The sequence below is a fragment of the Rana temporaria genome, chromosome 2, assembly GCF_905171775.1.
Source record: "Rana temporaria chromosome 2, aRanTem1.1, whole genome shotgun sequence".
Lineage (NCBI taxonomy): Eukaryota > Metazoa > Chordata > Amphibia > Anura > Ranidae > Rana > Rana temporaria.
Window position 1 is genome coordinate 519,883,727 of NC_053490.1, and position 13,294 is coordinate 519,897,020.

Genomic DNA, 13,294 nt, shown 5'->3' on the forward strand with positions numbered 1-13,294 from the left:
TACAGATCACAAAGGATTCAATCCGATGTTCCCTGGTGGTACTGGTTGAACGGAATAACTCTGTTTTTTTATTCCTAATCTTATTGAGTGAAAACAGCTGGCACTTACGGCACTGATGGTATCCTTTAATTTCTCTCTGAAAGAAAGACACTTTCTTAGGTGGTGGATCTACTACGTTAGGTGCCATGACCAGTGTAATTCGGATAGCCCAATTAACTCCCCCCAACACCCACACCTCCTTGTTACCATTACCTTACCCCCCTTCTAGATTAACGAGAGACACAAGTTGTTGGAGTAAAAATGGCCACGCCAGCCAATTTTTATTTTAAACATAAATAATTTTAAATAAAATAATTAAATCACCAAACTTTTTTCCTTAAAGGAGTTCTCTAAGCTAAAACTTTTAACCCCCGCTGTGCCCGGGCTGTAAAACTATACAAAATAAACTTTCACTTACCTGCCTACGATCCCCCGTTGTTCCGTTATCGCCGCCCGTGCTCCGGTTCTTGTCAGCTTCCTCTTCCTGCGGGTCGGTGACTCACCGTGCGCTCAGCCTATCAGCGGCCGCAGCAATGTCCCGCCGCGGCCGCTGATAGGCTGAGCGCACGGTGAGTCACCGACCCGCAGGAAGAGGAAGCTGACAGGAACCGGAGCACGGGCGGCGATAACGGAACAACGGGGGATCGTAGGCAGGTAAGTGAAAGTTTATTTTGTATAGTTTTACAGCCCGGGCACAGCGGGGGTTAAAAGTTTTAGCTTAGAGAACTCCTTTAACAATTTAATAACCATTTTAATAATAATAATAACCCAGCTTATTGGTTTTTGACGGTAACCCGGCTTAACCTTCCTTTCTTTTACCTTACACTGCGGAAACCATTAACCATAACCGGCCCCCAGCCGACCCAGCTCGGGGACGAACCTTTTCCCACCGCAGTGCAACCATCACCGTATTCCAGCGGACACCGTTCTACTGGAATAATCCCCCATAAGGGTCCCATCCCACCGATGAGCCCACCACCATTTCCATCACATCTGTAACTGCCACCATCAAAGACCAACGAACACCGCCAACCACACTGCTACCGCTGTCATGACGAACATATCCTTTGGACCTGAAATAAAAGAAAACACACAAACGACACCAAAACAGCACAAATAGGGAGGGTGGGTGGGAAAAACCTGCCTCCTTGGTCGTTCCCTCCCGCACTTTCCTCCCGAGTCCACGCCTCCCCCTTTTATAATACTCCTCCCCTCTCTGCACACCATTACATTTTTTTTCCACCAACCAGCTTCCTTCCTTTTCTTTAAAGCGGTGGTTCACCCTCCTTAACAACAGTCTAGCATTACATTCGGCATAGTAGCGCGAGCTACAGTATGCCTGTCTGTATTTTTTTATTCCCGTACTCACTGTGCTATTGTACATTGAAGATTCCGACTCCCGCGGGGAATGGGCGTGCCTATGGAGAGGGAGGATGATTGACGGCCGGCTCTGGCACGTCACGCTCCCCGAAGACAGCCGGAGTAGGTCTCGGCTCTTCACGGCGCACAGGCTATGCGCAGGCGCCGTGAAGAGCCAAGCCTATTTCGGCTATTTCCGGAGAAGCGTGACGTGCCAGGGCCGGCCGTCAATCACCTTCTCTCTCCATAGGAACGCCCATTCCCCGGAATCTTCAATATACAATTGCACAGTGAGTACGGGGATAAAAAAATACAGACAGGCATACTGTAGCTCGCGCTACTATGCCGAATTTAATGCTAGAGGAAAAAAAAAAAAAAAATTTTTTTATATAGGGTGAACCCCCGCTTTAACCCTTACTTGCCCTACCTCCACACAGTCATGGCCGATCCTACGCTATTTGCTTTGCTGGCTTTTCACTCTGGGCCTCACTCTCTATCCCTCAGAGAAGGAACGCCTCTGAAGATCTCTTTTCCGGTTTAGCTGGCAAGAACGTATTGATAATTTTATCGTTTTCTAGCAAGTGCCAGTGTTTTCGAATGATCTTCCTAACCATGAAGTGCTGGGAGGAATATGTGGTTTCGTTTTCCAATAGAGAGATCCTATCGATCCCTGCCACCTCTTTCTGGACAGTGTCGACCAAATCACTGTCATATCCTTTTTCCACCATTCTTGCCTTTAGAATGTCGGATTGTGTTTGGTAATCCGTGATATCTGAGCAATTACGTCTCATTCTGATAAAATGGCTCTTTGGTATCGATTGGAGCCAAGATCTCTTATGGCAGCTTTCAATGGGAATATATGAATTTCGATCCGTTTGCTTGAAATACGATGTAGTTTTGAAGCTATTCTGATTTTTAACAATAGTGAGATCCAAGAAATAGATTTTTTCTTGGCTGGCTTCATGTGTAAACTGAATCCCTCTGTCATTATTGTTAATAGTCAAAAAAAATGTGTTAAGCTGTAATGCAGAGCCTTCCCATAGGAGGAGGACGTCATCAATGTATCGTGCCCATAGGGCAAGACAGGGATTGCGATCCCTGTAGATGACGTCCTCCTCCCATTTGGCCATGAATAAATTGGCCAAACTGGGAGCGTACTTGGCTCCCATGGCTACGCCGCATTGTTGCCTGTAAAAATTGGAGCTGAACCAAAAGTAATTATGGTTCGCCACGTATTCCAGCAAATCCATGATAAATGATTGTTGTTCTTCTGGGATAGTGGCAAACAGATTTAAATAGTATTTAACCACTTCCAGACCTTAGGTGTTTTTCAGATTTGGTGTTTGCAAGACTAAAACATTTTTTTCTGCTAGAAAATTACTTAAAACCCCCAAACATTATATATATATTTTTTTCTAACACCCTAGAGAATAAAATAGTGGTCATTGCAATACTTTTTGTCACACCGTATTTGCGCAGCGGTCTTACAAGCGCACTTTTTTTGGAAAAAAATCACTTTTTTGAATTAAAAAATAAGACAACAATAAATTTGGCCCAATTTTTTTACATATTGTGAAAGATAATGTTACGCCGAGTAAAATGATACCCAACATGTCACGCTTAAAAATTGCGCCCGCTCGTGGCATGGCGTCAAACTTTTACCCTTAAAAATCTTGATAGGCGACGTTTAAAAAATATAGGTTGCATTTTTTGAGCTACAGAGTAGCTCTAGGGCTAGAATTATTGCTCTCGCTCTAACGATCGCGGCGATACCTCACTTGTGTGATTTGAACACCGTTTTCATATGCGGGCGCTACTCGCGTATGCGTTCGCTTCTGCGCGCAAGCTCGTCGGGACAGGGCGCTTTAAAAAATTTTTTGTTTGTTTTCTTATTTATTTTTATTTATTTTATTACTTTTTACACTGAAAAAAAAAAATTTGATCACTTTTATTCCTATTATAAGGAATGTAAACATCCCTTATATTAGAAAAAAGCATGACAGGTCCTCTTAAATATGAGATCTGGGGTCAAAAAGACCTCACATCTCATAATTAGACTAAAATGCAAGAAAAAAAAAATGAAACTGTAATTTTTTCAAATGACAAAAAAAAATATGTTTCTTTAAGAGGCTGGGCGGGACTGACGTTTTGACGTCACTTCCGTCCAGCAGAGTTATGGGGACGGGTGAAGGAGATTTTTCCTTCAGTCTCGTCCCCAGTCACCAGCCGAATGGTCCCGATCGCCTCCGCCGCTACCGACGGCTCCGGTAAGCGGCGGAGGGCGCGGGAGAGCGGCGGGAGGGGGGGGGCCCTCTCCTGCCATCGATAACGGCGATCTTGCGGCGAATCCGCAGCGGAGACCGCCGTTATCGTTTACCGGACCGCGCACACTAAAGATCGATACCTCGGTTGTGGCAGCAGCTGCTGCCGTTACCGAGATATACATCTTTAAAAATAGGACGTACATCGTTGTGCGCAGGTCTGGAAGTGGTTAACTGCATATAAACCCAATTCATGCGGAATAATGGTGTATAGCGACGTTACGTCCGCTGTTACCATCCAAGTTTGTTCATTACATGATTGTTGGGAAATCAGATTTAGAACATCCTTCGTATCCTTTAGGTACGAGGGTGCTCGTTGAACTAGAGGTTGAAGAAAGTGGTCAATATACTTGCCCACCCGGGAGGTGATGGAATCAATACCGCTTACAATAGGGCGTCCTGGGGGGCAAGTCAAACTTTTGTGGATCTTGGGTAAACAGTATAGAATAGGTACCCGAGGTGCTTTAGGAATAAGAAAGTGCTGCTCCTTCTCATTCAATATGCCCAATTGGGCCCCCTTCTGAACCAATTTTTCCAATGTTTGTTTATATTGAACAATAGGATTTCCCATCAATTCAATATAGGTATCTCGGTCACCTACTATCTTGTTAAGTTCACCCAAGTAATCCTTACGGTCCAAAATAACTATCCCCCCGCCTTTGTCGGCGGGGCGGATAACCAATTCTTTGTTTTGCACAAAGTATCTAAACCCTCCTCTAAGCTTTTATCCATTTTAGATTTGACTATTTTGATGGATTCAAGGTCTCTCAGCACTACATCACGGAAAACCCTCAAAGAGGGAGCCATTACGCCAGAGGGATTGAATGTAGATGCGTTAGATAACCCTGAATGTTGATATTCATGTGGAATCTGTGGGCCTGATCCACAAAAACCCTGCCTAACTTAATTTTTCCCGTTTAAGTTACACCGCCGCAAAATCTCTACCTAAGTGCCCGATCCACAAAGCACTTACCTAGAAATTTTGAGAGGTGTAACTTAAATCCGTCCGGCGCAAGGCGTTCCTTAATTTAATGGGGCGAGTCCCATTTAAATTAGGCGCACTCCCGCGCCGGACGTACTGCGCATGCTCCCGACGTCATTTTCCCGACGTGCTTTGTGCGGTTTTACGTTACGCCGAGTTTTGTGAATCGCGCCGGGTAAAAAAAGTTGCGTCGGGAAAAAAAAAAGACGCGGCGGGAATTTTTTTTTTAAAAAAATATAAATATAAATATAAAAAGAAATTTGACAGCGTCGCGGGAAAGAAGGGTCTACTTTTACAAGGTGTACTAACTTTACACTTTGTAAAAGCAGCCCTAATATTGGGACGGCAAACTAATACTTACGGAGAAAAAACGAAGCGTAAAAGCTTCGTGGATCTCCGTAAGTGCTAATTTGCATACCCGAAGCAGCATTTCGACGAGAAATGCCCCCGGCGGCGGCTGCGGTACTGCATCCTAAGATCCGGCAGTGTAAGTCCCTTACACATGTCGGATCTTCTCCCTATCTATGTGAAACTGATTCTGTGGATCAGTTCCATAGATAGAAACAGGGATACGACGGCGTATCAGTAGATACGCCGGCGTATCCCTTTTGAGGATCAGGCCCTGTGTCCCTGTCCTAATGGGTAGACCTGCAAAATACCTTTTGATATTAATTTTGCGGACATACTTATGTATGTCCATATAAGTTTCAAATTTGTTAAGTGCTCTGGGAGGTGCAAACTTTAAACCCTTGCTCAATATGGATAACTCTGATTGAGACAGAGATTGAGTACTTAAATATGCCCTCCTCCGTTAAGTTCTTGGCTTTTTTAGCTGATTGTATTCTCCTCCCCCCTCTTGTTCCTCTTTATTTTCTATGGGCCTTTTTTGACCCTGATTGGGTCTGGGAAAACCCCAATGGTATTGATCTGAATCATTGTCTTGTTGTCTGCTCGAATAATCTCTGGTTGACCAGGTATACTCCTGGTCTCTAGGGTCATGGTCGACATAACCGTGATCTTCCCGTGGGGTGCCACCTTCCTGACGTAGCGGGAAGTAACGGTTATGGGTGTCCACCATATTTCCTTGATCATGATTTTCCCTATGCTGAGCATAGGAGTCATAATCTTGATAGTATGGAACCTGGGCCCGAGGTCTATCCTAACTAGAATTCCTCGGGGGGCCCCGTTCTGAACCTCTCATCTGACTGGGGGATTCCCTGTACCCTGTGTTCTGATGGTTAGATTGTCGTCCATATCCCCTACCACCATTAGGTCCATAGTGTTGGTATCCGCCAGTATTGTGATGTCCTCCTTTATAGGGGACCGATGGTCTATGAGGTGATTGATAAGACTCATGTCGCCCCTTTTTGACAGGAATTTTTTTGTTAGAGCCCTTTTTGGGAATTTTATTAGTAGTTCCTTTTAGGGGAAGATGTTGAATTGCACTTGGCGCTCCATTAAGAGCACTTTCCCCCTGAGTTATCGCATCCATCCTCGAATCCTGTTTAATTAATTCCTCCTCTGCCAATTTCTTCTGCCATACAAAAACATTATTTGCCTGGTAGTCGCCATAGTCCCTATTATACTTTTTCCTTTTCTTATTTTTCTGCTCTTTTTCCTCCTTATCTAAGACCTTAAGAAGGTTGCTGGTAAGATCTTTGTACTCATCTAGTTCTTTGAACGGGATGAGATTTTCTTTTAAGATTTTGATCTCTTCGTCTAATTTGGTCAGTTTACTTTGTTTTCTTCCTACTAAAAAACGTAGGAAATTGACCCCTGCTTCATTGAAATACTTGAACCAATTTATGTGTGCCCATCAGTGCCGCATACCAGCGCCGCCAATCAGTGCCACCTCATCTGTGCCCATCAGTACTACCTCATCGATGTCCATCAGTGCCATCTCATCGGTGCCCATCAGTGACGCTATATCAGTGCCCGTAATTGAAAGAGAAAACTTACTTATTTACAAAAAAATTAACAGAAAAAAAATAAAAACGTAATTTTTTTTCAAAATTTTTAGTCTTTTTTCAGTTGTTGCGCAAAAAAAAAAAAATCGCAGAGGTGATCAAATATCACCAAAAGAAAGCTATATTTGTGGGGGAAAAAGGACGCCAATTTTGTTTGGGAGCCACGTCGCACGACCGCGCAATTGCCATTCAAAGTGCGACAGTGCTGAAAGCTGAAAATTGGCTTGGGTGGGAAGGTGCGTAAGTGCCTGGTATGGAAGTGGTTAAATACTACACTATCGAGCATCCCTCTTTACATCCCCCATGCCTCAATGTGATGCTATCTGATACAGATACACCAGGGACACTTAAAGGGGACTTTGATGCCAAAGTAAAGATACACACCAGCGGAGCCTAAGAAGACAGGAGCCACCAGGAGATTAAAAGACACACTCATACGCGGTACAGCGGTAAGGTAAGGGGACACCTATACCCTAAGTTGCACAGAGAACCAGCAACCACCTATCGGTAGCACTCCATACCAGAGATTGACTACTAGCACCAGCACCTTCACCCTGATCACTGTGCGCACACACAGCCATCCATCCAGCTTGCACCTTATGGACATTATCTGCACTGCGTTTTTTTGTGTTGTTTTTTGACATTCGTTTTTTTTTTTATTCATTTTTATTTCATTTTATGGAATTTTAGTGTGAATATATTTATTTATGGTTGCACATGTCACATGATGATGCCATTTTAAAGATGTTATGAGTTTATTCTCAGATCTATTTTGTGGTACACTTTTCACAGTATTTGGATACGTTATCAGTCCATTGTTTATACTGTTGCAGCTGATTATTTATATTTTATTGTTGTTTTTTTGACCATTTATTTATTGCCTTTCAAGTGTATCTGTCACGTTAGCACATTTGCACTTTATCAGCTATTTATGCACAGCGCAGCACTACTTCTACATTTAAAAATCGCTGATCACCATAAATAAAATTGTTAATAAAAATGCCATAAAACTATCCCCTATTTTGTTGACGCTATAACTTTGGCGCAAACCAATCAATAAACGCTTATTGCGATTTTTTTTTTTTTACCAAAAATATGTAGAAGAATACGTATCGGCCTAAATTGAGGGAATTTTTTTTTTTATATATAGATTTTTTGGGTATATTTATTATAGCAAAAAAGTTAAAAATATTGATTCAAGAAGCAATTGCGCCTGTGTAACCATAGTTACACAGCGCAATTGCTTACTTGCCCCAGGGTAACGAATGCTCCTGATTCAGGAACCTCGTTATGCCGACTGCAGCCTAAGATATGCGCGGCATAAGGCTCTTATGCCCTCATATCTTAGGCTGCATTCTTGCGATGGCCGCTAGGTGGCGTTCCCGTTGTGCTCAGCGTATAGTATGCAAATTGCATACTAACGCCGATTCACAACGTTACGCGAGCCCTGCGTACGCAGTTTACGTCGTTTCCGTACGGCGTTTTTCGCGTAAGGCTGCCCCTACTATTAGGCAGCCAATATTACGTATACCCGTCGTTCCCGCGTCGCGAAATTTCAAATTTACGTAGTTTGCGTAAGTGATTCGTGAATGGCGCTGGACGCCATTCACGTTCACTTTGAAGCAAATGACGTCCTTGCGACGTCATTTGCCGCAATGCACGTCGGGAAAGTTTCCCGACGGAGCATGCGCTCTACGATCGGCGCGGGAACGCGCCTAATTTAAATGATTCCCGCCCCCTACGGGATCATTTAAATTGCGCGCGCTTACGCCGGGCATTTTGCCGGCGCGCCCACGCAATTTACGGAGCTACTGCTCCGTGAATCAAGGGCAGCGCAGTAAATTTGCGGGGGCGCAGGGCAAAAACGTTGCCCTGCGCCTCCGTAAAAAAAGCGCAATTGTACCTGAATCTACCCCAATTGCATATTCATTACAGCTCAGCTTGTTGTAATTCTCATACTGGCCTGTGGTACCAGTGACACCTACTGGCAACAGTGAGAAATGCACAACCAGCCAAGTTCAAGACAAAAAACAAATAAACTAGTATATACAATCAATCTGAGCTGTTTACAGCTCAGCCAAAAACGTAAAAATTAACATTATAGCCCCATTCCTTTAGGAACAGGGGGGCTACACCAGAAAAGTGAATCATAGAAATCCTGGTGAGGACCCCTTGTCGGTATTAGCAGGGGAGACTTGAGAAACTGGGGAGGAGCCTACATCCTCAGATGAAAACATGCTGTCTGTTGAGTTTTATAGAAACAACAAAAAAAAAGGTCTGCAGTCACCAGTGATGCACCTCCATCCCTATATGCATGTAGCATTACCCCCAGTGGAGCTGTTGGATTTTTGGACGGCGTATTACCTCATGGCTCCTCCGAATTCCTAGGGGTGAATGATGCGTATTGCAAATAGTAGAATTAAAGGAATGTCCATGACAGGTGCTCTTTGCTGTGCTCTTTAACCACTTAAGGACCGGACCAATATGCTGCTACATGACCCAAGGGGTTTTTACAATTCGGCACTGCGTCGCTTTAACAGACAATTGCGCGGTCGTGCGACGTGGCTCCAAAACAAAATTGGCATACTTTTTCCCCCACAAATAGAGCTTTCTTTTGGTGGTATTTGATCACCTTTGCGGTTTTTATTTTTTGCGCTATAAACAAAAATAGAGTGACAATTTTGAAAAAAATGCAATATTTTTAACTTTTTGCTATAATAAATATCCCCCAAAAACATATATAAAACATTTTTTTTCCTCAGTTTAGGCCGATACGTATTCTTCTACCTATTTTTGGTTAAAAAAATCGCAATAAGCGTTTATCGGTTGGTTTGCGCAAAATTTATAGTGTTTACAAAATAGGGGATAGTTTTATTGCATTTTTATTAATTGTTTTTTTTTTTACTACTAATGGCGGCGATTAGCGATTTTTTTCGTGACTGCGACATTATGGCGGACACTTCGGACAATTTTGACACTATTTTGGGACCATTGTCATTTTCACAGCAAAAAATGCATTTAAATTGCATTGTTTATTGTGAAAATGACAGTTGCAGTTTGGGAGTTAACCACAGGGGGCGCTGTAGGAGTTAGTGTTCACTTAGTGTGTGTTTACAACTGTAGGGGGGTGTGGCTGTAGGAATGATGTCATCGATCGTGTCTCCCTATATAAGGGATCACTCGATCGATGCATCGCCACAGTGAAGCACGGGGAAGCCGTGTTTACATACGGCTCTCCCCGTTCTTCAGCGCCGGGGAGCGATCGCGACGGAGCGGCTATAAACAAATAGCCGCGCCGTCGTCCCGGATCGCTCCCCGAGGGAACCCGACCGCCGCATGTAGCGGGGGGGGGGGGGGGGGGGTCCCGATCGGACCACCGACCCACGTCTAGGCAGGGACGTACAGGTACGCCAATGTGCCTGTACGTGCCATTCTGCCGACGTATATGTACATGCGGCGGTCGGGAAGTGGTTATTACCCAGCTGGGTAAAAACAATAAAACTTGTGGTGAGGAAAGTAAAGTTGAAGAAGAAGGAAGAACTGCAGATTCAGGCGTGATGATAGGGAACAGTCCTGCTCCCAAGCGTAACACTTTTCTGCGCCACTCCAACCCGGAGTGGGTATAGTGTACCTGGACAGGTCTCTCTCACTGACCTGGCAGCCGGAGTATCACTCGAACAATTGTAGGATAAAGTCTCTGCCACAGACCCTCCATGGTGAGCCTCAGAAAAGGTACTTCTGCCACAAGCCCCCTTCTGGATTGAATTTTTGGAGATATCCCTCCTTGGATAAGTTACGCCTGGATCTCCTTCAACTTGTAGCCCAGGTACCGACTGACAGGTGATCAATAGTGTTGCTCACGAATATTCGTATTGCGAATATTCGGCTCGAATATGGCATATTCGAGTATTCGCGATATATTTCGAATTTCGCGGTGAATATTCGCAATTCCGAATATTCACATTTTTTCAATTTTATTTTTAAAACAGATCACATCCTATCGACGTCTAAAAGCATTGCTGGTATGATTAGAGACCCTGGGCCGGGTAGCTAAGCTGAGGCGATCCTTTTATGTTGCCGAATATAAAAAAAAAAAAATTGCGAATTTTCGCTAATGCGAATGCGAAAATGATTGCGAATTTTCGATAACTGTGGTAGGAGAACTCTGATTGTCTCTGATGCAAAAGGGGGGGGCTTTGTGTATGTTTCTGTTATGAATATTTGTATGTTTGATATTATTTTTTTTTGTAAGAAGGAAAAAATTGCGCATACCTTAAAAAAAGGGGAGAATACAGCAGCAACTCAAAAATGTTATACAACATAAATTAATACAAGACAGAAAATGGAGTCGCTCTACAAGAATAAAAAATATGTCTAGTGACAAGACATGTGGGCAAATTATAAAATAAGCAAGCGCAAATAACTTGTGAAATACACAGTGAAACAAATATATAAAGAAATATAGTCCCAATAATAGAAAAATAATCTTTCATAAAAATGTCTTTGATATGTGAAGTGAAAAAAAGTCCAAAGCATGCAGCATGAACGTGTTCAATCTTCAAGGTGTTTGATTGACAAACGGCTGTGACAGATGGATAGAGTAAAGAATCACCACCAATGCAAAACACTTTTTATTTTCTATTGTAAAATATCAAGAATATTCTGAGCCAATCAGAGTGCTCCTTCTGCATTTGCCGAATATTCGCAATTATTTTGTATTGTAAAATATCAAGAATATTCTGAGCCAATCAGAGTGCTCCTTCTGCATTTGCCGAATATTCGCAATTATTTTGTATTGTAAAATATCAAGAATATTCTGAGCCAATCAGAGTGCTCCTTCCGCATTTGCCGAATATTCGCAATTATTTTGTATTGTAAAATATCACGAATATTCTGAGCCAATCAGAGTGCTCCTACAGCATTTGTCGAAATTGCGCAGTAAATATCGCATTCGCATTTTGCAAAATTTCGAAAAAATATCACGAATATTCTGAGCCAATCAGAGTGCTCCTACCGCAGTTATCGAAAATTCGCAATTATTTTCGCATTCGCAAAAGCGAAAATTCGCAATCATTTCATTTCGATAAAATATCATGAATATTCGAATTTAGCGAATATATCTCGAATATTCGACTATATATTCGAGATATATCGCGAAATCGAATATGGCGTATTCTGCTCAACACTAGTGATCAATCCCTCAGTTACCACCAGTATTGTACAGGCTCATCACAACAAATGATAATGAAAAAAAGAGTAGCCAACTTACAGCATTCATTGTTTGATTTACTGTTTAATTATTATTTTATTATAGAGGCGAAATAAAAAAAGGTAAAATAAATAAAATATTCAGTTCATCCAAAAAAATTTACCTAGAAAGATTAACCAGTGGTTTAGTCTACCTCTTGGGGATATCTTTGCACAACAAATGATAATGAAAAAAGGTACAAAATTCATTGTTCAATTTTCAGTTTATTAATTATTTTAGAATAAAAGTGAAATAAAAAAGTAAAATAAATTAATCAGTCCACCCCAAAAAAAATCTTAAAAAGGTAAGCCAGCTGTCTCTTCTAACTCCCAGGTCTGCATACTTGCTGTGCACATTAAAGCGGAGTTCCGGCCACAATTTCACTTTTTAAATATAAATACCCCTGTAATACACAAGCTTAATGTATTCTAGTAAAGTTAGTCTGTAAACTAAGGTCTGTTTTGTTAGGTTGTTACAGCATTTAGACACTTTATAAAATAGAAATTGACTGGGGCCATCTTAAGTGTGGGCATCATGAAGCCAGACTGTATGACTTCCTGGATTTCAGCTTTGCAAATCTCGCACATGCTCAGTGCTGCACAAGCAGTGTCAGATCAGGTTTCAGCACCTGTGCTGTCCAAGTCACATGATTCTTTGAGACTGGGGAATGCACAGACTCCTGGAAAGTTACACCCACTACATTCCCAGGAGTCTGTGCGGTGTAGGTTAGGAAGCATTAAGCACCTAGGTGCAGGAAGTGGGAAGATTAACTATTCTGCCTAGCAACAACACTTTGAAGGCATCTAAAAAAAAAAAAAAAATTCGTAAAGGACTAATGACATTTTTTTAAAACTACTGATGTAATGTTATATTTATGGGTGGAAATCCACTTTAAGTGGCCCCCACTCTGCCTATTGGATATTTTTTTCATGCATCTGGAGGATCTGGAACATGTGAAAGTGGATGAGAACACCTAAATCAGGTTGACAGGAACAGAGTCGGGAGTGATGGAAGGATGATTTTGCTTCTGTTATATCTAGACTAGGACATAAATGGTTGACTTGGTTGACTTGATCCATCAGATTTAATTGGTTGACTTGGTCCATCAAATTGAATTGGTTGACTTGGTCCATCAGATTGAATTGGTTGACTTGGTCCATCAGATTAAATTGGTTGACTTGATCCATCAGATTGAATTGGTTGACTTGGTCCATCAGATTGAATTGGTTGACTTGGTCCATCAGATTGAATTGGTTGACTTGGTCCATCAGATTGAATTGGTTGACTTGGTCCATCAGATTGAATTGGTTGACTTGGTCCATCAGATTGAATTGGTTGACTTGGTCCATCAGATTGAATTGGTTGACTTGGTCCATCA